Source organism: Ranitomeya imitator, chromosome 3, assembly GCF_032444005.1.
Source record: "Ranitomeya imitator isolate aRanImi1 chromosome 3, aRanImi1.pri, whole genome shotgun sequence".
Lineage (NCBI taxonomy): Eukaryota > Metazoa > Chordata > Amphibia > Anura > Dendrobatidae > Ranitomeya > Ranitomeya imitator.
In genome coordinates, this window is record NC_091284.1 from 672637639 (window position 1) to 672659841 (window position 22203).

Here is a 22203-nt window from a genome sequence, read left to right on the forward strand (position 1 = left end):
CTACATCTATAAATCTGCTGCTGGTGGACCAAGTTTCTGGGTTATGGAAGTTCCTGTACCTTGGCACAGGAGCGCAGTAGCGGGCCAATACAATCATTCGTCAAGCACAATATAATCTTGTCCAAAACACACCAATTTTGCAAGCATTAGCCAGTAGCTTCAGTACCTGGGTCCAGCGGTAATACATGGCCACCGGACCAGGGCCCTACAAACCGCTTACTGACAGTTTCTCTCCTGATTAGTAGGCCCCGCAGGCCGTGGGCAAAAGGATGGTTTGGCCAGCACTCACATACACAGGAGCGCTATTAAGCTATGTTCACACATTACATTTTTGCAGGGCTTTTTTTCTGCAGCCAAAACCTGGTCTCTTGGCAGTTAAAAAACTAAGCTCAATCTGGCCTAATTAGGTCAGTGGCCCAAAAGGCAAGGTTATTGCTCATCTGTTGGTTTTGTTATTTTTTGTTTTGTTATTATGTTCCCCCTGCCCCTTCCATTTCCCTTTTCCCCTTCCCTCCCTTCGCCCAACCACTCTCTTGTTTTTAATGTAGACGCATACTAGTACTTTACAAATGCACTACCGTATATTGGTTTTGTTGAAAAAAAATTGTTAATAAAAACTATTTGAAAAACATGAACACAACAGGAAAAAAAAAAAACTAAGCTCAAAACGCCCTTTTTTAAGCATCTCTGCAACGTTTTTGCTGCGTGATTTTTTTTTGTATTAAAGGGAACCTGTCACCCCGTTTTTTGAGATTGAGCTATAAATACTGTTAAATAGGGCCTGCGCTGTGTGTTCCTATAGTGTATGTAGTGTACCCCGATTCCCTATGTATGCTGAGAAATAACTTACCAAAGTCGCCGTTTTCGCCTGTCAATCAGGCTGGTCAGGTCGGGAGGGCGTGGTGACATCGGTGGTTCTTCCTCAGCTTTACGTTGGTGGCGTAGTGGTGTAGTGGTGAAGACACAGCGCGCGATCTGCGCTGTAATCCCTTGCATCGGTGGGGGCGGCCATCTTCCTGGGGCCGCGCGTGCGCAGATAGAGTGCTCTGCTGCACGGGGCTTCAGGAAAATGGCCGCGGGATGCCGCGCGTGCGCATTAGAGATCGCGGCGGCCATTTTCCCAAAGCCGAGTTTGCATCTCGGCTTTGGGAAAATGGCCGCCGCGATCTCTAATGCGCACGCGCGGCATCCCGCGGCCATTTTCCTGAAGCCCCGTGCAGCAGAGCACTCGATCTGCGCACGCGCGGCCCCAGGAAGATGGCCGCCCCCACCGATGCAAGGGATTACAGCGCAGATCGCGCGCTGTGTCTTCACCACTACACCACTACGCCACCAACGTAAAGCTGAGGAAGAACCACCGATGTCACCACGCCCTCCCGACCTGACCAGCCTGATTGACAGGCGAAAACGGCGACTTTGGTAAGTTATTTCTCAGCATACATAGGGAATCGGGGTACACTACATACACTATAGGAACACACAGCGCAGGCCCTATTTAACAGTATTTATAGCTCAATCTCAAAAAACGGGGGTGACAGGTTCCCTTTAAAACAAACGCAATGCACCAATAAATATCCAACAAATTATATTTAATATATATGTATGTAATTAATAGACCCCTACTGGTGCACTGTGAAAGAAAGAATTAGTGACTGAACACTGAGATCAGAGAACCAACCACAAATGCAACTCGGACAGCCAGAAAAGTGCACTTTTCTGGCTGTCCGAGTTGCAGTTGTGGTTGGTTCTGTGGTTTTTTTTTGGTGCAGGTTACTTATGACCTTTTTATTAAAAGTCTGTACTGTACAAAAGTTAGTTTTATTCATCAAAATGGGTGCGTTTCTGCACTCATTACTTTCTATGGGCGAAAAAAAAAAAACACAGGGGAAGAATTGATAGGTTGCAGGTTTCAATTCAGTCAGGAAGAAAAAGGAAAAAAAAAATCTGAAGTCTCAGCTTTTGCTGGAACAGTAAAAAGCAGCTTTTAAATACCCATTCACGACCTTGGACGTACCCAGCACGTCTTGGTCGGTTGGTACTTATCAACCTTAGACGTACTGGGTACATCATGACTAAAATTAGGCACCACAAACACTGCCGCAGTGATCACATACTTGTGGGGGGGTCATCGCAACTACAATCGGTGTCATCGGCTGTTCAGTTTTGAACAGCCTGTCACAACCCTTCAGGCAGATTGCCCGAAATACTGATTTACAGACTACGATCGGTGCTGTAAGAGCTCAGATCGCAGGCTGGAGCCTAGCAACGCAAGGATCACCAGGGCCAGCTGTGATTGATGCCATCAGCGATGACGTCAATCGCACCAATCTGAGCGCACAGATGTGATGTGACCCTACCCCTTCTGCCGAGGAGTGCGTTTTTTGGCATTCTTTTCCTTTGTGTGTCCTGCAGCCATTGAGCGCTGATCAGTGACGTAAGTCACTGCTCGCAGTCTTCTACACTTTGTCTATTTTTTGTCCCTTCCCATTGCACCACTTCCATGCATGCGTCCTGCAGCCACAGAGTGCTGATGAGTGACAAATCACTAATCAACGTCCGTGCTCGCCATTTTCCAATACTCCCCACCTCCCTGCATCACTCTGTGTGCATCCTACAGCTGCCAAGCAACTGATCAGACACACCACTGATTAGCACCAGCGCTTGCTTTTGGCAAGGACTTTTTTTGTCCGCTTTTTTTTTTTTTTTTTTTTTTTTGCTTGCACCGCATCCTTGTGTGCGTACTATAGCCGTAGAGCACTGGTCAGTGACAGTCACCAATGACAGGCATGCCTGTTTAAATAAATTAAAAATTGGAGTAAAAAATTTAGGTTAGTTAAAAGTAGATTAGGGACAGTAAAAATACTGTAGTAATTGTCTACTACAATATTTTTTACTGAACTGAGTTAGTGTTCGAGCCAGCGCGGAAAAAAAAGAATCAGATGCGCTCTACAGAGGTTGAGCGCTGATCAGCAACATCTCTGATCAACCTCCGGATACTTTGTTTGTTTTTGTGTGTGAAAAAAAGAATTAAAAAAAATAAACAATTATTTTATAGAAGAGAAAAAAAATAAATCTAATCCTAAAGAAAACAAAAAACAAAAAAAACGGGGTTAACACCAAACACACACCCCTGAACAAAAATTTGTACAAATACAAACACCGCATACATAGAAAACATCATCCCACTCATCCCCAACACAGTATTCAGGAGAGGAGGCAAACGCCCTCCTTGTCTATAACACTGAGGGAGAGAGAGGATCCCACCTTCCTTTATTTTTCAATCTCATCCTCTTCCTCAAGTGATACCGAACCGCCACGTAGATGCCCCATGATAGAAAATGAACCAGCGCCCACCATTACTGATCCCATATGGAGCTCATCACCAAAGACCATGAGCCACAGATTCCTGATTTTGTGGCGCAACCAGGGATTCAGTTTGACACCAACAGCCTCACAGAAATAGACTGCTTCAAAAAGTCTTTGGGTATGCTCACAAATGGCGCTACTGAAGTTTTTTTTATGCAAATTTTCAGCTGCGTTTTACAGTACCAGCAAAGTCTGAGATTTCAGAAATCTCGTGTACATACCTTTTTTTGCCCTCAGTATTTTGTGCTTTGCTTGGTTTCTGCAGAATAGATCATGTCACTTTCAACATTTTCACCCATTTAAAGTAATGGATAGTGAAAAGACGCAGGTATGAGGGTTTGCTGCGTTTTTTGTGCTAAAACCTGATGAAGTTGAATTTTTATTTTTTTTTGTCACTAAACTTTAATCAGAATACACAAGAGAAATGTAGCATGACAAAAACAAAAAAAGAGGAAAAAAAAATGCAAGAAAAACCAAGCAAAATCTCATTTTTTTCTGCAGCTTCTTTACAGCCAAGAACAGGTTTTGCTGCAGAAAAAACAACAAAAATGCCACGATTTTGTAAACCTCATGGAGGCCGAGATGTCCTCCCTGAGATGACCCCAACTTTGACCGACTTTCCAAAGTTCAGCCGATCATTGATCACTTCAGCAACAAAATTGCTGAGGTGTACGTGCCCCAAAAGGACATCTGCGTGGATGAGTCCCTAATACATTTCAAGGGGAGGCTCAAATTCTGATGATAACTGCCCAGTAAGAGGGCCAGGTATGGAATTACCACTTCTAGGACAACCCCTTCTTGATCAAAATGTTTGGCCCCCAGAAAAATAATAAAGCCTATATTCCTCTCGCGGTCCCGGGACTCTCGTGCGGTTGTTGTGACACGTGACGCCCAATAAGTGTTAGCGTCACTGTCTCAGACTTCGGACAAAATCAAACATGAAGAGGAAGTCCAAGCTGCAGCTGATCTCAAACGTCTTCTTCCTGCTCATTTCGACAGGAGCCGGGACAGTGACACCAACGCTGATTGGGCGGTGGAGTCACGGGTCATAACAGCAAGGGAGCACCAGGAAGCAGAGTGCAGACACTGCGGTAAAAGCACGGGAGGCGAGTATAACCTTTATTATTTTATGGGGGCAAAGCAAGGGATATCAGACGTTGTACAAGTAGTGGGCAAGTTCTTTAACTCCTTAACGATCTGAGGTATTTTCGTTTTTGTGTTTTCGATTTTTTGCTCCCCTTCTTCCCAGAGCCATAAACTTTATTTTATTGTTCAGTCAAAATGGCCATGTGTGGGCTTGTTTTTTTGGGGACAAGTTGTACTTTTGAACGACACGATTGGTTTTAACATATCGTTAACTGGAAAAAAATAAAAAAAATTTAAAAAAAAGGGAAAAAAACTTCAAGTGCGGTGAAATTGCAAAAAAAATGCAATTATGATTTTCCAGTTCATTACGAGTTCAGACACCAAACATGTCTAGGTTTTTTTTTTTAAGTGGTGAAAAACAAAATTCAAAGTTTGGTTTTAAAAAAAAAAAAAAAAAAAAAATGGCCCCATTTTCCGAGACCTGTAGCATCTCCATTTTTCATGATTTGGGGCTGGGTGATGGCTTATTTTTTGCACACCGAGCTGACGTTTTTATTGATACCACGTTGTTGTATATACGATCCTTTTTTTTGATCGCCCGTTATTGCATTTTATTGCAGTGTAGTGGCGACCAAAAAAACGTAATTCTGCAGTTTTTAATTTTTCTCTCGTTAGACAGCTTACCGATCAGGAGAATATATATATATATATATATATATATATATGTCCACGTAGTATATTGCCAAGCCACGTAGTATATTGCACAGCCCACGTATGTCACAGGTTGAAAAATAAACATATACTCACCTTCCGAGGGCCCCTTGTAGTTCGGTCACATGACCGTGACGGCATTGCATGTCCTTCTCGCACAGGACCTGTGATGACGTCACGGTCACATGACCGTGACGTCATGGCAGGTCCTTCTCCCATACCATCCTTGGCACCGGAACCTGCCGCTTGCATGGAGCAGTCACCGGAGCATCGCAAAAGGGGAGTATGTAATGATTTTTATTATTTTTAACATTAGATGTTTTTACTATTGACGCTGCATAGGCAGCATCAATAGTAAAAACTTGGTCACACAGGGTTAATAGTGGCGGTAACTGAGTGAGTTACCCACGGCATAACGCGGTCCGTTACCGCTGGCATTAACCCTGTGTGAGCGGTGACTGCGGGGAGTATGGAGCGGGCGCCGGGCTCTGACTGCAGCGGAGGGACTAATCGGACTGTGGCCGTCGCCGATTCGTCGCGGTAGCCATGACAGGCAGCTGGCGAGACCAATCAGCGACTTGGATTCCATGACAGACAAAGGCCGCGACCAATGACAGAAGGACAGACAGAAAGACGGAAGTGACCCTTAGACAAATATATATATATATATATATATATATATATATATATATATATATATATATATATATATATATATATATATATATATGTAGCAGAAATGCTCACTTGCTATGAGCGCCAATCACCGGGCAGCTCTCATAGCAATCCGGCTATGATATAGAGATATAGAGAATATTATATATATATATATATATATATATATATATATATATATATATATATATATATATATATATATATATATATATATATATATATATATATATATATATATATATATATATATATACACACACACACACGACATACATGGCATGACAGAGGTCTCGAGCAGACCTCTATAGTTGTCATAGCGTATTTATATATATATATATATATATATATATATATATATATATATATATATATATATATATATATATATATATATATATATATATATATATATACATATATATATAATATTCTCTATATCTCTATATCATAGCCGGATTGCTATGAGAGCTGCCCGGTGATATATATATATATATATATATATATATATACATATACACACACACATACACACACGACATACATGGCATGACAGAGGTCTCGAGCAGACCTCTGTAGTTGTCATAGCGTATTATATATATATATATATATATATATATATATATATACACATATATATATATATATACATATATATACATATATATACACATATATATATACATATATATATATATACATATACACACACACACGACATACATGGCATGACAGAGGTCTCGAGCAGACCTCTGTAGTTGTCATAGCGCCCGGTGATTGGCGCTCATAGCAAGTGAGCATTTCTGCTACATGCAAGAGATCTGATCATCGCCTGTGTGTAGCAGAGCTGATCAGACAACTGCAGCTTCTAGTCTCCTATGTAGACTCTTGAAGCATGCAAAAAGTAAAAAAAAAAAAAGTTTTTAAAAATGTTAAAATCACCCCCCTTTGCCCCATTCAAAATAACACAATAAAAAGAATCAAGCTTACACATTTGGTATTGCCGTGTCCACAATCGCTGTGTGTGTGTGTGTGTGTGTGTGTGTGTGTGTGTGTGTGTGTGTGTGTGTGTGTGTGTGTGTGTGTGTGTGTGTATACACATATGCACACACACACACACGGAGTGAAAGGGAAAATTGTGTGGGATTTGGTGCACCCACTGCTGGATCAAGGTTATCACCGTTATGTAGATAACTTTAATATCAGCATTCCACTGTTCAAGTCCCTCTCTTCGTGAGGTACTTCTGCCTGCTGTACTCTCAACACAAAAAAAAAAAAAAAAAAAAATCAGAAAGGCCTCCCTAAGACGCTAATTGGGCAGCCGCTCAGAAAGGTGAGAAGAAAGCCCAAATGTAGGGACAACATGCTGGTGCTCAGGTACAAGGACAATAGGGATGTCATTTTCTTGTTCACCATACATGGTGATCTCAGCACTGTACAAGGTACGTCTACACAGGTCACCAAACCAGACTGAATACTGAGGTATAAGAACATAGGGAGGGGTGTAGATCTCTGTGATCAAGTCCTCCAGACATACAGTGCCATGAGAAAAGCCAATGTGTGGTACAAGAAGCTGGCCATGCACATTGTACAGATGGCAATGTACAAAGCTTACATGCTATCTTGATGCGCAGGCCAGACTGGTACATGGTGCCATCAGTTCCAGGAGGTAGTGATTAAAGCCCTAATATTTGGCAGTGAGGAATGAGCGGGGCCCCAGTACTTTCGGAATTCCAGGTACCCGTGTTGTACCAGGCCATTTAGTCGGTGAGGACACGCAAACCCTAAAGAAAGGAAGGTCGCAAAAAAGGTGCCAAGTGTGTTACATAAGGGGGATATGCAAGGACACCATTTGCCCCGGCAAACCTGGTCTGTGTATAAACGAATGCTTCAGACTGTACCATACAACCATGGACTACTAAATTTCTGACTTGCAGGACGCATGTATCCCAATCTGACGCACACTACACAACGCATGTATGCAGACTACACAATTTACGCATACGCCACCACAATAGAAAATTCACATACCAGGAAAACACTAGATCAATTCCAATGTAAGGTCACTTGACATGACGTCCGCAGACCATTCTACCAAAGTCTGCATTCCAAAACGTCACTCCTTCCCTTCCGAGCTCTGCCGTGCACCCAAACAGTGGCTTTCTCCAACATATGAGGCATCAGCGTACTCATGAGAATTTGCACAACACATTCTTGGAGTCCATATTCTCCTGTTACCCTTGTACTGTAGAATGCACAGTTGCGGAAAAAGCGAACGTACACTGTGTCCAGACAGCTGCTATTCCTGATCGTGTGCACGTAGCCTTAGGCCCCTTTCACACATCAGTTCTTTGCCAGTCACAATCTGTCGAATTTTGAAAAAACGGATCCGGCGACTGATGCTGCCTGATCCGTTTCTTTCCTCATAGACTTGTATTAGCGACGGATTGCCTCACGTTTTATCTGTCGTTCGCCGGATCCGTCGAAACTTGTTTGTCCAGCGGCCGGAGACAACGGGCAAAGTAACTTTTTGTGTACATTGAAAAAAACGGATCCGTCGCCATCCGTCGTTTGCTCAAATGGAAGCCAATTGCGCTGGATCCGTCAAATGACGGAATACGACGACGGATTCAGTATTTTTAACTGAGCATGCTCTGATCCAATTAGCCAGATCCGCTAGTCGGACCCATCCAAAAAAAAAAACGGATCCGTCGCATCAGTTTTTCACAACCTGCGACGGATCAAATGAGCCAAAGGATTGTGACTGACGGCAAAAAAAACTGATGTGTGAAAGGGGCCTACACTGTCAGGCTAACCTATGGAAACTGTCATTAGTCTAACGTGCTCAGTCAGTGCGGGAAGCTGACGGCGAGGGACATGACTAGACACCGGGAATGTAAGTATGTAGTGTTTTTTTTTTTTTTTTTTTTTACATTTACAATGGTAACCAGGGTAAACATCGGGTTACTAAGCGCGGCCCTGCGCTTAGTAACCCGATGTTTACCCTGGTTACCGGGGACTTCGGGATCGTTGGTCGCTGGAGAGCTGTCTGTGTGACAGCTCTCCAGCGACCAAACAGCGACGCTGCAGCGATCGACATCGTTTTTGGTATCGCTGCAGCGTAGCTTAGTGCGACGGTACCTTAACAAGAGCACAGCTTTAAAGGGGTAGCCACACATTACAGTAAATATCACTGGAACGGTCTGAAGAGACTAGTCAAGCCTATTATCCAGGGAGATAAGCTACTACTAGAGGCATCTGGCAGCGACTGACTCCAATGTCCCCATTGAGAACACATCAGTATAGCTGTCAGTGAGCTGCCATTAAAATGGATCGGTACTTTCAGATATCTATGGGAAAAAGGCTATCTACTTTAGGTCAAACAATTAAGAGAAAACTGATAAGCAGTAACCAGTAGCAGAGAATAGCCATTCAGTTGCAATATACACTGTGTGCAGAATTATTAGGCAAGTTGTATATTGATCACATACTTTTTATACATGTTGTCCTACTCCAAGCTGTTCAGGCTTGAGAGCCAACTACCAATTAAGTAAATCAGGTGATGTGCATCTCTGTAATGAGGAGAGGGGTGTTGTCTAATGACATCAAAACCCTATATAAGGTGTGCTTAATTATTAGGCAACTTCCTTTCCCTTGGCAAAATGGGTCAGAAGAGAGATTTGACGGGCTCTGAAAAGTCCAAAATTGTGAGAGGTCTTGCAGAGGGATGCAGCAGTCTTGAAATTGCCAAATCTTTGAAGCGTGATCACCGATCAAGCGTTTCATGGCAAATAGCCAACAGGGTCGCAAGAAGCGTGTTGGGCAAAAAAGGAGCAAAATAACTGCCCATGAACTGAGGAAAATCAAGCGTGAAGCTGCCAAGATGCCATTTGCCACCAGTTTTGCCATATTTCAGAGCTGCAACGTTACTGGAGTAACAAAAAGCACAAGGTGTGCGATACTCAGGGACATGGCCCAGGTAAGGAAGGCTGAAAAACGACCACCTTTGAACAAGAAACATAAGATAAAATGTCAAGACTGGGCCAAGAAATATCTTTTTTATGGACTGATGAAATGAGAGTGACTCTTGATGGGCCAGATGGATGGGCCAGAGGCTGGATCAGTAAAGGGCAGAGAGCTCCACTCCGACTCAGATGCCAGCAAGGTGCAGGTGGGGTACTGGTATGGGCTGGTATCATCAAAGAGGAACTTGTGGGACCTTTTCGGGTTGAGGATGGAGTGAAGCTCAACTCCCAGACCTACTGCCAGTTTCTTGAAGACAACATCAAGCAGTGGTACAGGAAGAAGTCGGTATCATTCAAGAAAAACATGATTTTCATGCAGGGCAATGCTCCATCACATGCCTCCAACTACTCCACAGCGTGGCTGGCCAGTAAAGGTCTTAAAGAAGAAAAAATAATGACATGGCCCCCTTGTTCACCTGATCTGAACCCCATAGAGAACCTGTGGTCCCTCATAAAATGTGAGATCTACAGGGAGGGAAAACAGTCCACCTCTCGGAACAGTGTCTGGGAGGCTGTGGTGGCTGCTGCACACAATGTTGATCGTAAACAGATCAAGCAACTGACAGAATTAATGGACGGAGGCTTCTGAGTGTTATAAAGAAAGGCGGCTATATTGGGCACTAATTTTTTGGGGTTTTGTTTTTGCATGTCAGAAATGTTTATTTCTAAATTTTGTGCAGTGATATTGGTTTACCAGGTGAAAATAAACAAGTGAGATGGGAATATATTTGGTTTTTATTAAGTTGCCTAAAAATTCTGCACAGTAATAGTTACCTGCACAAACAGATATCCTCCTAAGATAGCCAAATCTTAACCCTTTCACGACATGCGCCGTACATGTACTGCGCATGCCGTGAATCCCCCTTTGATGTGGGCTCCGGCGGTGAGCACGCATCAAAGTCGCGACATGTCAGCTGTTTTGTACAGCTGACATGTGCGCGCAATAGCGGCGGGTGAAATCGCTATTCACCCGCCGCTATTAACCTGTTAAATGCCGCTGTCAAACACAGACAGCGGCATTTAACTACCGCATCCGGCCGGGGCGGCCGGAAATGATGTCATCGCCGACCCCCGTCACATGATCGGGGGTCGGCGATGCATCAGGAAGGTAACCATAGAGGTCATTGAGACCTCTATGGTTACTGATGCAGGCCTGCTGTGAGCGCCCCCCTGTGGTTGGCACTCACAGCACACCTGCATTTCAGCTACATAGCAGCGATCTGATGATCGCTGCTATGTAGCAGAGCCGATCAGGCTATGCCAGCTTCTAGCCTCCCATGGAGGCTATTGAAGCATGGCACAAGTAAAAAAAATATGTTTTTAAAAATATGAAAAAATATAACAGTTTAAATCACCCCCCTTTCGCCCCATCCTAAACAATAAAAAAAAAAAATCAAACACACATTTGGTATCGCCACGTTCAGAATCGCCTGATCTATCAATTAAAAAAAAGCATTAACCTGATCGCTAAACGGCGTAGCGAGAAAAAAAATCTGAAACGCCAGAATTACGTTTTTTTGGTCGCCACGACATTGCATTAAAATCCAATAACGGGCGATCAAAAGAACGTATCTGCGCAAAAATGGTATCATTAAAAACATCAGCTCGGCACGCAAAAAATAAGCCCTCACCCGACCCTAGATCACGAAAAATGGAGACGCTATGGGTATCGGAAAATGGCACTTTTTTTTTTTTTTTAAGCAAAGTTTGGAATTTTTTTTCACCACTTGGATAAAAGATAAACTAGACATGTTAGGTGTCTATGAACTCGTAATGACCTAGAGAATCATAATGGCAGGTCAGTTTTAGCATTTAGTGAACCTAGCAAAAAAGCCAAACAAAAAACAAGTGTGGGATTGCACTTTGTTTGCAATTTCACCACACTTGGAATTTTTTTCCCGTTTTCTAGTAAAAGACATGGTAAAACCAATGGTGTCGTTCAAAAGTACAACTTGTCCCGCAAAAAATAAGCCCTCATGACCATATTGACAGAAAAATACAAAAGTTATGGCTCAGGGAAGGAGGGAAGTGAAAAACGAAAAAGGGCCGCGACTTGAAGGGGTTAAAAAAAAAAAAACTCCAACTTCCAAAAATATTAAGCTTTGATATTTGAGTCTTTTGGGTTGATTGAGAACATAGTTTTTGATCAATAATAAAAATAATCCTCTAAAATACAACTTGCCTGATAATTCTGCACACAGTGTAAAACAAGCACCCACCATTTTTTTACATTTCTGGAGGCATTCATGTGGATTTGCAGCAGATGTAGTTGTATTCATCTGAAATGACCCCATTCACAGAAATTCTTCAAGAAAATACTCAACATGTGCACTTTAATGACACTGCTCAGACACTAAACTGAAAAGTAGACAGCATTCTAGTTATTGACGGCTTTTAGCATAGTTTATTTCTGCACATTAGGTTACTTGCTTTTTGTTTTTCATTGCATTCGAGTGCATTTTTTTGTGTCTGATCACTTTTTTTTTTACTTTTTACTTTTTTTTAGCATGTCATGTTTTAAATAAAGCTTTGTTTTTGATAGTTCCTTGTAGTTGACAAAACATTATATAGTCATGTGAAGGCTACATGCAGGATGTTTTATGCGTTTCCGCTGCAGAAAAAGGCTAAGAACCATGTGCATTTTCACCTGTGAATTTTCCGCATCTAATACAAGTCTATGTGAAGAATCGGCAAATAAAGCGTTCCTGCAAAACAAATTGATGTGTGGATTTGAAGGTCAGTTTACACAAAATAAAAAAAACACAGGGCATGAGATTTTTATAAATTTGTCTTCCACTTTGCTGAAACAGTAAGAATGTATTTTTGAAGCAGCAAAACTACGCAGCATCAAAACGTGATTGTGGACACAAAGCTTAGGCCACGTTCACATGTAGCAGCGTCAGTGTTTTGGATCATCAGTGTCTGGTCCTGGTGTCCTTTTTTACCACCAGTATTTTTCACGGATGGAGAAATACATTACAAAGCTTCTCCTACCCTTATGTTAAATACGACGCCACAATGATGCACGTAGATTTACTGGAAGCCTGAAATAATTACCGTAATGTAAAACAGAAATTGCTAAATTAGTGTTCTTGCACAAAAAAATAAAAGCCTGGGTGGGGAATTGGTGCAGCTTTTTCCACAAGGTACCTACTCTAAAATAGACAACAGCAATCTGATTATTGCGTTTTAATTTGTTCTCCATTTTTCTATGCATTTTTTTTTCTGCAGACTTGTTGCAACATCTTATTTTTAATGCGTTCAGTGAAAAAAAAAAATAATAATTTGGTCTTCCATATCGGTTTTCCTGTTACCCCATACAAACCATAAGGGCGCAACCAATGGGGAAAAAAATATACAATTCTTAAAATGCTCAGTGAGCATGAGTTGTCATGAATTCACATCCTATTTTAACTTCTTAAATTGAACAGATTTTCTGTATTTTAAAAAAAAAAACACCATTGAGGCTGTGTACCCACGTTGCTTTTAATGCGTTTGACGCGTTTTTTGCCACAGCGGAAACGCTTAAAAAAAAAAAAAACATTCCCATGCAATCCTATGGGATTCTGCAGTTGCTGTGCCCATGCTGCGGATTTTCTCGCTGCGGAATCGCATAGCGGTAAAATCCTCAGCATGTTCATTATTTCTACGGAATCGCGGCGATTCTGACGCCATGGGATTGCATTGAAACGCTCACTTTACGCATGTGGCTATGCCCACCAATGCGTAAAGTGAGCGCTTCATGTGCGGATGGTACCCAGGGTCTGCAGGAGAGGAGATTCTCCTCCAGGCCCTGGGTATAATATTCCAGCAAAAAAAAAAAAGAAATAGGGATATACTTACCTTGTGATGGCCCGCGGTGGCTTCTGTTCCCAGGGATGCATTACGCGAATCACTTGAGATGACGTTGCAGTCACGCGACCGTGATGTCAAAAAGGTCCTTCGCGCAAAGCATCCCTGGGAACAGAACGTACTGGGAGTGCCGCTGAGGAGGCCGCCAGAAGGGGACAACCATATATATATATTTTTTTTATTATTCTTTTTAACATTCTATCTTTTACTATTCAATAGTAAAAAGTTGGTCACACTTGTCAATCACTTTGCTTGACAAGTGTGACCAACCTGTCAATCACTTTTCCAAGCGATGCTTCAAACCTCTTGTAAAAGAGCAAGCATTCTTCAAGTTAAAAATGCTTGCAAAACGCATGCAAACTCCGCATGCGTTTTATCCGCCGCAGGGAGTTGCTGAAATGCTGCGGACATTTCCGCAGCATTTCTGCAACGTGGGCACATAGCCTTACACTTCATGGCAACATGGCTTAGGAATGTGGACATTCCCTTTTATAAAGAGAACATTGAATATATTTGGTGCGGGGGGGGGGGGGGAACACCTATGTTGCATTTCTGCAGGCAGGCACATACCTATCAATTTTAGGCTGTGCCTCTTCAAAAAAATTTTTTTTTTTTTTTTTTTACTTTTAGTGAACATAGTGCAAAATGCAAAAAACTGTTCTTAGTTTACACTGGACAGTGTTGTAAAAAAATGTGAGACAATGAGTAACGAAACTGTAAACATATGAAGACAGCAACTACCAGGCAAAGAACACCCAAGATGGAGAACCACTACCCATGGCAGAGTGCTGGCCTTGTGTACTAAAATTAGACTATGTTATCCATAGCAATGATTCGTAGGGTATTCCGACTCATTTTTACATTCCCATTTTTTTTAACAATCTTATTAAAATCTAAGTCACCAATAAGCCTTCCTTCTGTCAGGTGTAGGTTGCAGGAAGAAGCCTGTAGCTGGCCATGCTATTCAATCCCTGGCACCAAGGATAGCTGCAGTCAGCTTTGATTCAGAGTCCTCGGAGTCCAGGTGAATGCAGAGTGCTCCCTACTCCTTGCATTATCCCTCAGTATATAATGACAGTCAATAGAGTCAAGAAAACAGGGTTGGCACAGATAATTCTACATGTGAAAAGGTCACCTACAGACCAACGCATCTGTCGGTCACAAATCTAATGGCTCTGGATGGGACATAGTGAAGGGCAACAATCATTACAAGTAATGCTGAAATGACCAGGTATGATCTGAAAAAAAAAAAAAACCTATTAAATTAAAGTCTTAGTCCTTACGTGTCATGTGTTTACAACTGATGCACCTTTACAACTAGCGGTCACTGATTCGAGATCACCAGCCATCATAAAGAAATGTCATGATGGCTTGTGGGAAGACGCTGCGATCATCATCACAAAGTATGACCGCCATCTGAAGCCTTAAAACTTATTTTGCTTTGTGACAACGCAAATGATTGAACAAGTATCTATCCGTTAGAGAGAACCAAAGTAGTGTGCGAACATATTAATGTATTGCTTTTAGATGGAATATAATAATAATAATAATAATAATAAACCATTACCTGTGTAACATGGACAGAAAAATAATAAAATTATAAAAGGAGGACGACATCTGTTTCATTATAGAAAGCCTGAGGAGATGCAACACGTCCTTCCCTTTTATCAATGATTTATATACTAAAAACCAGACAGCGATATTCTGCAATTCCCCGAGCTGATACTGGCACCCCAATACAGGAGAAATGGCACCTGCTCGTCTGTGGCTGTGCCCGGATACCTACTCTCAGACCTAGCGCAGTGTAACAGAGTGGATATATTTACTAATATTGGATGGTTAGAACACACAGCAATAAACAAAACAAAAAATAATTATATATATATATATATATATATATATATATATATATATATATATATATATATATATATATATAAATAATTTGTATTTTTCTCAAGGTGTTTTTCCGTCCATCCATCAGAAGGCTTGGTGTGTAGATGGATAACGGCAGGCTCATGATGGTCAGTCACAACGCAAATGCCAGTGTGTGTAAAAAGGCAAAAATGTACACTAACCCCTGACTGACCACCCCGACTACCATTACACCAATGGCCGTTCAGTTTTAGATTGACCTTTCTGACAGACGTACGTCCGAATTCCGTCAGTCCAGCCTAGCTCAGTGCATGTGGAACTTAAGGTCACGTTCAGTATTTGGTCAGTATTTTACATCAGTATTTGTAAGCCAAAACCAGGAGTGGGTGATAAATGCAGAAGTGGAGCATATGTTTCTATTATACTTTTCCTCTGATTGTTCCACTCCTGGTTTTGGCTTACAAATACTGAGGTAAAATACTGACCAAATACTGATAGTGTGACCATGTCCTAAAAGTTGTCGTATCAGTTAGACTTGTGTTTTGTTGGGTTTTTTTTTTATATCAAAAATAAAATTTAAAAATAATGTTTCCTGTGTAATCTATGTAAGGGATGCTGTCCATACTACATCCATTTTTTCCCCAAACCCATTTAAATCTACTTTTCTCATCAAATAAATGAGTAGTGCCTGCTACAATTTTCCCCCCATACAGAGCCATGAGGACAATGAATAATATTCCAAGAAGACCCTGGTAGGAAGCCTGCCCAGACTGACAGGCTGCGGACCTCTCTGGAGACGCCATGACACGCTGCCCATGTGATGGGCCGCACTATAGGTTAGATACCATCTCTGTACTGTGCTGGAGAACATGATGCCGCCATATCAAGCGATAAGGATGAGCGCATATACTAGTGTGCGGAGTATAGAGGAGACGCCATCCTGAGCAATGGCACCCAGTAGGGCGGCTCAGGTGGCAGATTTCAGAGTATCTGTGCAGGAAAAAAAATAAAATCACAGCACGCACTCGTCTCCCCCATTCAAGTCTATGGGGGCGCAAAAAAGAAAGTCTGGAACCACGCGGCCTCATTATCCACACTGCCAGCGTCAGAGTCGGGGGTCTGGGTGTCGGAAGTAAAGAATTCTGCCAGAAAATGGGGGCCGCTGCTTCCACAAAGCCCTGCTCACAGTGACAGTATGAGGCTCAGTCACTGCGCCATTTGTGTGGGTACAATGCGTGGTACCATAACAGAAAACCACAGGGGCTCACCGATGCCAGGGCAGGCGGCACTGCTGGTATCATCAGACAAAATACAGAGAGGAGCTCTGCCCTGCTGCTCTCGGGGCCACCCGAATACCACGGAGCAGCCCACCGGGGCACAGCGTGGCGGAACCTCTGCGCCACCTCCATAGGTGACATGATGCCCCCTACGCACTGTATAGGATCATTATCGTGAGCGGATCCCATGGGCGCCAGTACTGGATCCCATCTACGGGTCCTGGTACCAACGCCTCTCTGCCTAAAACATAGATCAGACCCGCGACACATGAAGGGACGCCCACCGTACGCCCCCTGTGCCCGCCGTGGGGCAGGGTTACCATTCTACCAAGGATGTGTCGCGTCAACAAGAAAGTTACATTGTGGCAAAGTTGTCTCCAACATCTGCCAACAGAGCGGCCCATGGCCAGCACATGGCACCTCCGCCACACAAAGAGCCGTGCAGGTGCCCGCCAGGTACGGGGCGCAGACAAGGTGCCGGAGGCCCAATACATGGTAACCAGGGAAGACAGATCTGGCACCTGCCCGCTGACCCCCAGGATGTGCCCACTGCGCCCCATGACTGGGAAGTCACCAATGTGGCAGAATAAACAGAGAATTAGGAAACTTGTGACGAGGAGGAGTAGAAATGGCGCACAAAGCCCCGGGCAGGACGGGCACGGCGCTGGCCATGGCACACGGTGTCAGCTCCGGGCATTGTACTGACGTGGGCAGCGGACGGGCCGCACACACAGGCCGGGGCGCACAAAGAGGCAGCACGGCCGCCGCACTCCCACCCTGCCCTCCCGCCGCTCACCTCTACAGTGGCCGGGGCAGCATCTCACCCCGTCACCCGACACTCCGCCCGGGACTGGGGCTCCCCAGAGCGCAGCTACGGCCTCCCCGGCCTCCTCTACTCCATGCCCCGGCTCTGCCGTCCCGCTGCGTCCTCCCGGCCTCGCCGTCCGCTTCCTGTCGTGATATCCGCCTCACAATCCTCAGTCGTTCACAATTCAGTCGCCATTTTCCTTTGCCCGGAGATAAAATAGTCCAGTGGAGCCGGGATGTCCCCGATCGTAGCGCTCAGGCCGCAGGCCCCCCCTCCCGGCACACACAGGGGGAAACAGTCCGGAAGCAGGGGGAAGGCGGCAGCGAGGGCGGAGCCAATGTCTTTGTCGGTGTATCCGGTTGGCAGATTTCGTTGCTCTTTTCCAGCACCGGGTTTAGAGCTGCGGCAGCGGAGGAGGAGGAGGGATACGCGCGACCGCTCGGGATGTGACTGTGCAGTGACGCGGCTCCGCACAGGATGCTTCCGCCGGGGGATTAACTGCTTTACTGCCGGGCTCTAGTGGGCGAAAGCACGTGGGAAACAGAGAGGGGAGGCTGCCGGTGTCCGTGCAAAAATGGTGGGCGGGCGGTGACGAGAACCACAATAATAACAACAAAAACACTGAGGCCTGTACGGGGCACAACCTGACGGGCGGCCACTGTGGAGCAGCTACTACCTGTGCGGCAGGTACACAAAGAAGCGAGTCCTCTCCACATGCAAGTCCTTCAGGTGTCCTACAAGTGTAGGGACGCTGGCTGCCCGCATGGGCGGCTCCCCCTGCCTCAGCTTTACCCCAGTATTGGGGCACAGGCCTCCCCTCATTATACCCCAGTATTGGGGCACAGGCCTCCCCTCATTATACCCCAGTATTGGGGCACAGGCCTCCCCTCATTATACCCCAGTATTGGGGCACAGGCCCCCCCCCTCATTGTACCCCAGTATTGGGGCACAGGCCCCCCCCTCATTGTACCCCAGTATTGGAGCACAGGCCTCCCCTCATTATACCCCAGTATTGGGGCACAGGCCTCCCCTCATTATACCCCAGTATTGGGGCACAGGCCTCCCCTCATTATACCCCAGTATTGGGGCACAGGCCCCCCCCCCTCATTGTACCCCAGTATTGGGGCACAGGCCCCCCCCTCATTATACCCCAGTATTGGAGCACAGGCCTCCCCCTCATACCCCAGTGTTGGGGCACAGGCCTCCTCCTCATTATACCCCAGTATTGGAGCACAGGCCTCCCCCTCATACCCCAGTGTTGGGGCACAGGCCTCCCCCTCATTATACCCTAGTATTGGAGCACAGGCCTCCCCCTCATTATACTCCAGTATTGGAGCACAGGCCTCCCCCTCATTATACCCCAGTATTGGAGCACAGGCCTCCCCCTCATTATACCCCAGTATTGGAACACAGGCCCCCCCCCTCATTGTACCCCAGTATTGGAACACAGACCTCCCCCTCATTATACCCCAGTATTGGAGCACAGGCCCCCCCCCTCATTGTACCCCAGTATTGGAACACAGACCTCCCCCTCATTATACCCCAGTATTGGAGCACAGGCCCCCCCCCCTCATTGTACCCCAGTATTGGAACACAGACCTCCCCCTCATTATACCCCAGTATTGGAGCACAGGCCCCCCCCCTCATTGTACCCCAGTATTGGAGCACAGGCCTCCCCCTCATTATACCCCAGTATTGGAGCACAGACCTCCCCCCTCATTATACCCCAGTATTGGAGCACAGGCCTCCCCCCTCATTGTACCCCAGTATTGGAGCACAGGCCCCCCCCCTCATTGTACCCCAGTATTGGAACACAGACCTCCCCCTCATTATACCCCAGTATTGGAGCACAGGCCCCCCCCCCCCATTGTACCCCAGTATTGGAACACAGACCTCCCCCTCATTATACCCCAGTATTGGAGCACAGGCCCCCCCCCTCATTGTACCCCAGTATTGGAGCACAGGCCTCCCCCTCATTATACCCCAGTATTGGAGCACAGACCTCCCCCTCATTATACCCCAGTATTGGAGCACAGGCCTCCTCCTCATTATACCCCAGTATTGGAGCACAGGCCTCCCCCTCATTATACCCTAGTATTGGAGCACAGGCCTCCCCCTCATTATACCCCAGTATTGGAGCACAGACCTCCCCCTCATTATACCCCAGTATTGGAGCACAGGCCTCCCCCTCATTATACCCCAGTATTGGGGCACAGACCTCCCCCTCATTATACCCCAGTATTGGGGCACAGGCCTCCCCCTCATTATACCCCAGTATTGGGGCACAGGCCTCCCCCTCATTATACCCCAGTATTGGGGCACAGCCCGCCCCCCCTCATTATACCCCAGTATTGGGGCACAGGCCTCCCCCTCATTATACCCCAGTATTGGGGCACAGGCCTCCCCCTCATTATACCCCAGTATTGGGGCACAGGCCTCCCTCTCATTATACCCCAGTATTGGGGCACATACCCCCCCCCCTCATTGTACCCCAGTATTGGAGCACAGACCTCCCCCTCATTATACCCCAGTATTGGGGCACATGCCTCCTCCTCATTATACCCCAGTGTTGGAGCACAGGCCTCCCCCTCATTATACCCCAGTATTGGGGCACAGGCCTCCCCCTCATTATACCCCAGTATTGGGGCACAGGCCTCCCCCTCATTATACCCCAGTATTGGAGCACAGGCCTCCCCCTCATTATACCCCAGTATTGGGGCACAGGCCTCCCCCTCATTATACCCCAGTATTAGGGCACATGCCTCCCCCTCATTATACCCCAGTATTGGAGCACAGGCCTCCCCCTCATTATACCCCAGTGTTGGGGCACATGCCTCCTCCTCATTATACCCCAGTGTTGGAGCACAGGCCTCCCCCTCATTATACCCCAGTATTGGGGCACAGGCCTCCCCCTCATTATACCCCAGTATTGGGGCACAGGCCTCCCCCTCATTATACCACAGTATTGGGGCACAGGCCTCCCCCTCATTATACCCCAGTGTTGGGGCACATGCCTCCTTATTATACCCCAGTATTGGGGCACAGGCCTCCTCATTATACCCCAATATTGGGGCACAGGCCTCCCCCTCATTATACCCCAGTATTGGAGCACAGGCCTCCACCTCATTATACCCCAGTATTGGGGCACAGGCCTCCCCCTCATTATACCCCAGTGTTGGGGCACAGGCCTCCCCCTCATTATACCCCAGTATTGGGGCACAGGCCTCCCCCTCATTATACCCCAGTATTGGGGCACAGGCCTTCCCCTCATTATACCCCAGTATTGGAGCACAGGCCTCCACCTCATTATACCCCAGTATTGGGGCACAGGCCTCCCCCTCATTATACCCCAGTATTGGGGCACAGGCCTCCTCATTATACCCCAGTATTTGGGCACAGGCATCCTCATTATACCAAAGTATTGGGGCACAGGCCTCCCCCTCATTATACCCCAGTGTTGGGGCACAGGCCTCCCCCTCATTATACCCCAGTATTGGAGCACAGGCCTCCCCCTCATTATACCCCAGTATTGGGGCACAGGCCTCCCCCTCATTATACCCCAGTATTGGGGCACAGGCCTCCCCCTCATTATACCCCAGTATTGGGGCACAGGCCTTCCCCTCATTATACCCCAGTATTGGGGCACAGGCCTCCCCCTCATTATACCCCAGTATTGGAGCACAGGCCTCCCCCTCATTATACCTCAGTATTGGAGCAAAGGCCTCCCCCTCATTATACCACAGTATTGGGGCACAGGTCTCCCCCTCATTATACTCCAGTATTGGGGCACAGGCCTCCCCCTCATTATACCCCAGTATTGGGGCACAGGCCTCCCCCTCATTATACCACAGTATTGGGGCACAGGCCTCCCCTCATTATACCCCAGTATTGGGGCACAGGCATCCCCCTCATTATACCCCAGTATTGGGGCACAGGCCTCTCCCTCATTATACCGAGTATTGGGGCACAGGCCTCCCCCTCATTATACCCGAGTATTGGGGCACAGGCCTCACCCTCATTATACCACAGTATTGGGGCACATGCCTCCCACTCATTATACCCCAGTTTTGGGGCACAGGCCTCCCCTCATTATACCCGAGTATTGGGGCACAGCCCCCCCCCCCATTATACCACAGTATTGGGGCACAGGCCTCCCCTTCATTATACCCCAGTGTTGGGGCACAGGCCTCCCCCTCATTATACCCCAGTATTGGGGCACAGGCCTCCCCCTCATTATACCCCAGTATTGGGGCACAGGCCTTCCCCTCATTATACCCCAGTATTGGAGCACAGGCCTCCACCTCATTATACCCCAGTATTGGGGCACAGGCCTCCCCCTCATTATACCCCAGTATTGGGGCACAGGCCTTCCCCTCATTATACCCCAGTATTGGAGCACAGGCCTCCCCCTCATTATACCCCAGTATTGGGGCACAGGCCTCCCCCTCATTATACCCCAGTATTGGGGCACAGGCCTCCCCCTCATTATACCCCAGTATTGGAGCACAGGCCTCCCCCTCATTATACC

General features: G+C 46.0%; 1 protein-coding gene across 1 annotated transcript in view; it reads right to left on the minus strand.

Moving 5' to 3' along the window:
* Positions 1-17825, minus strand: part of KMT2D (lysine methyltransferase 2D) — a 233551-nt gene extending 215726 nt beyond the window's left edge. The window contains exon 1 of the mRNA XM_069758349.1: positions 17664-17825. The gene's annotated coding sequence lies outside the window, so the exon portion shown is untranslated. The remainder of the gene's footprint in view (positions 1-17663) is intronic.
* Between the last annotated feature and the right edge of the window lie 4378 nt (positions 17826-22203).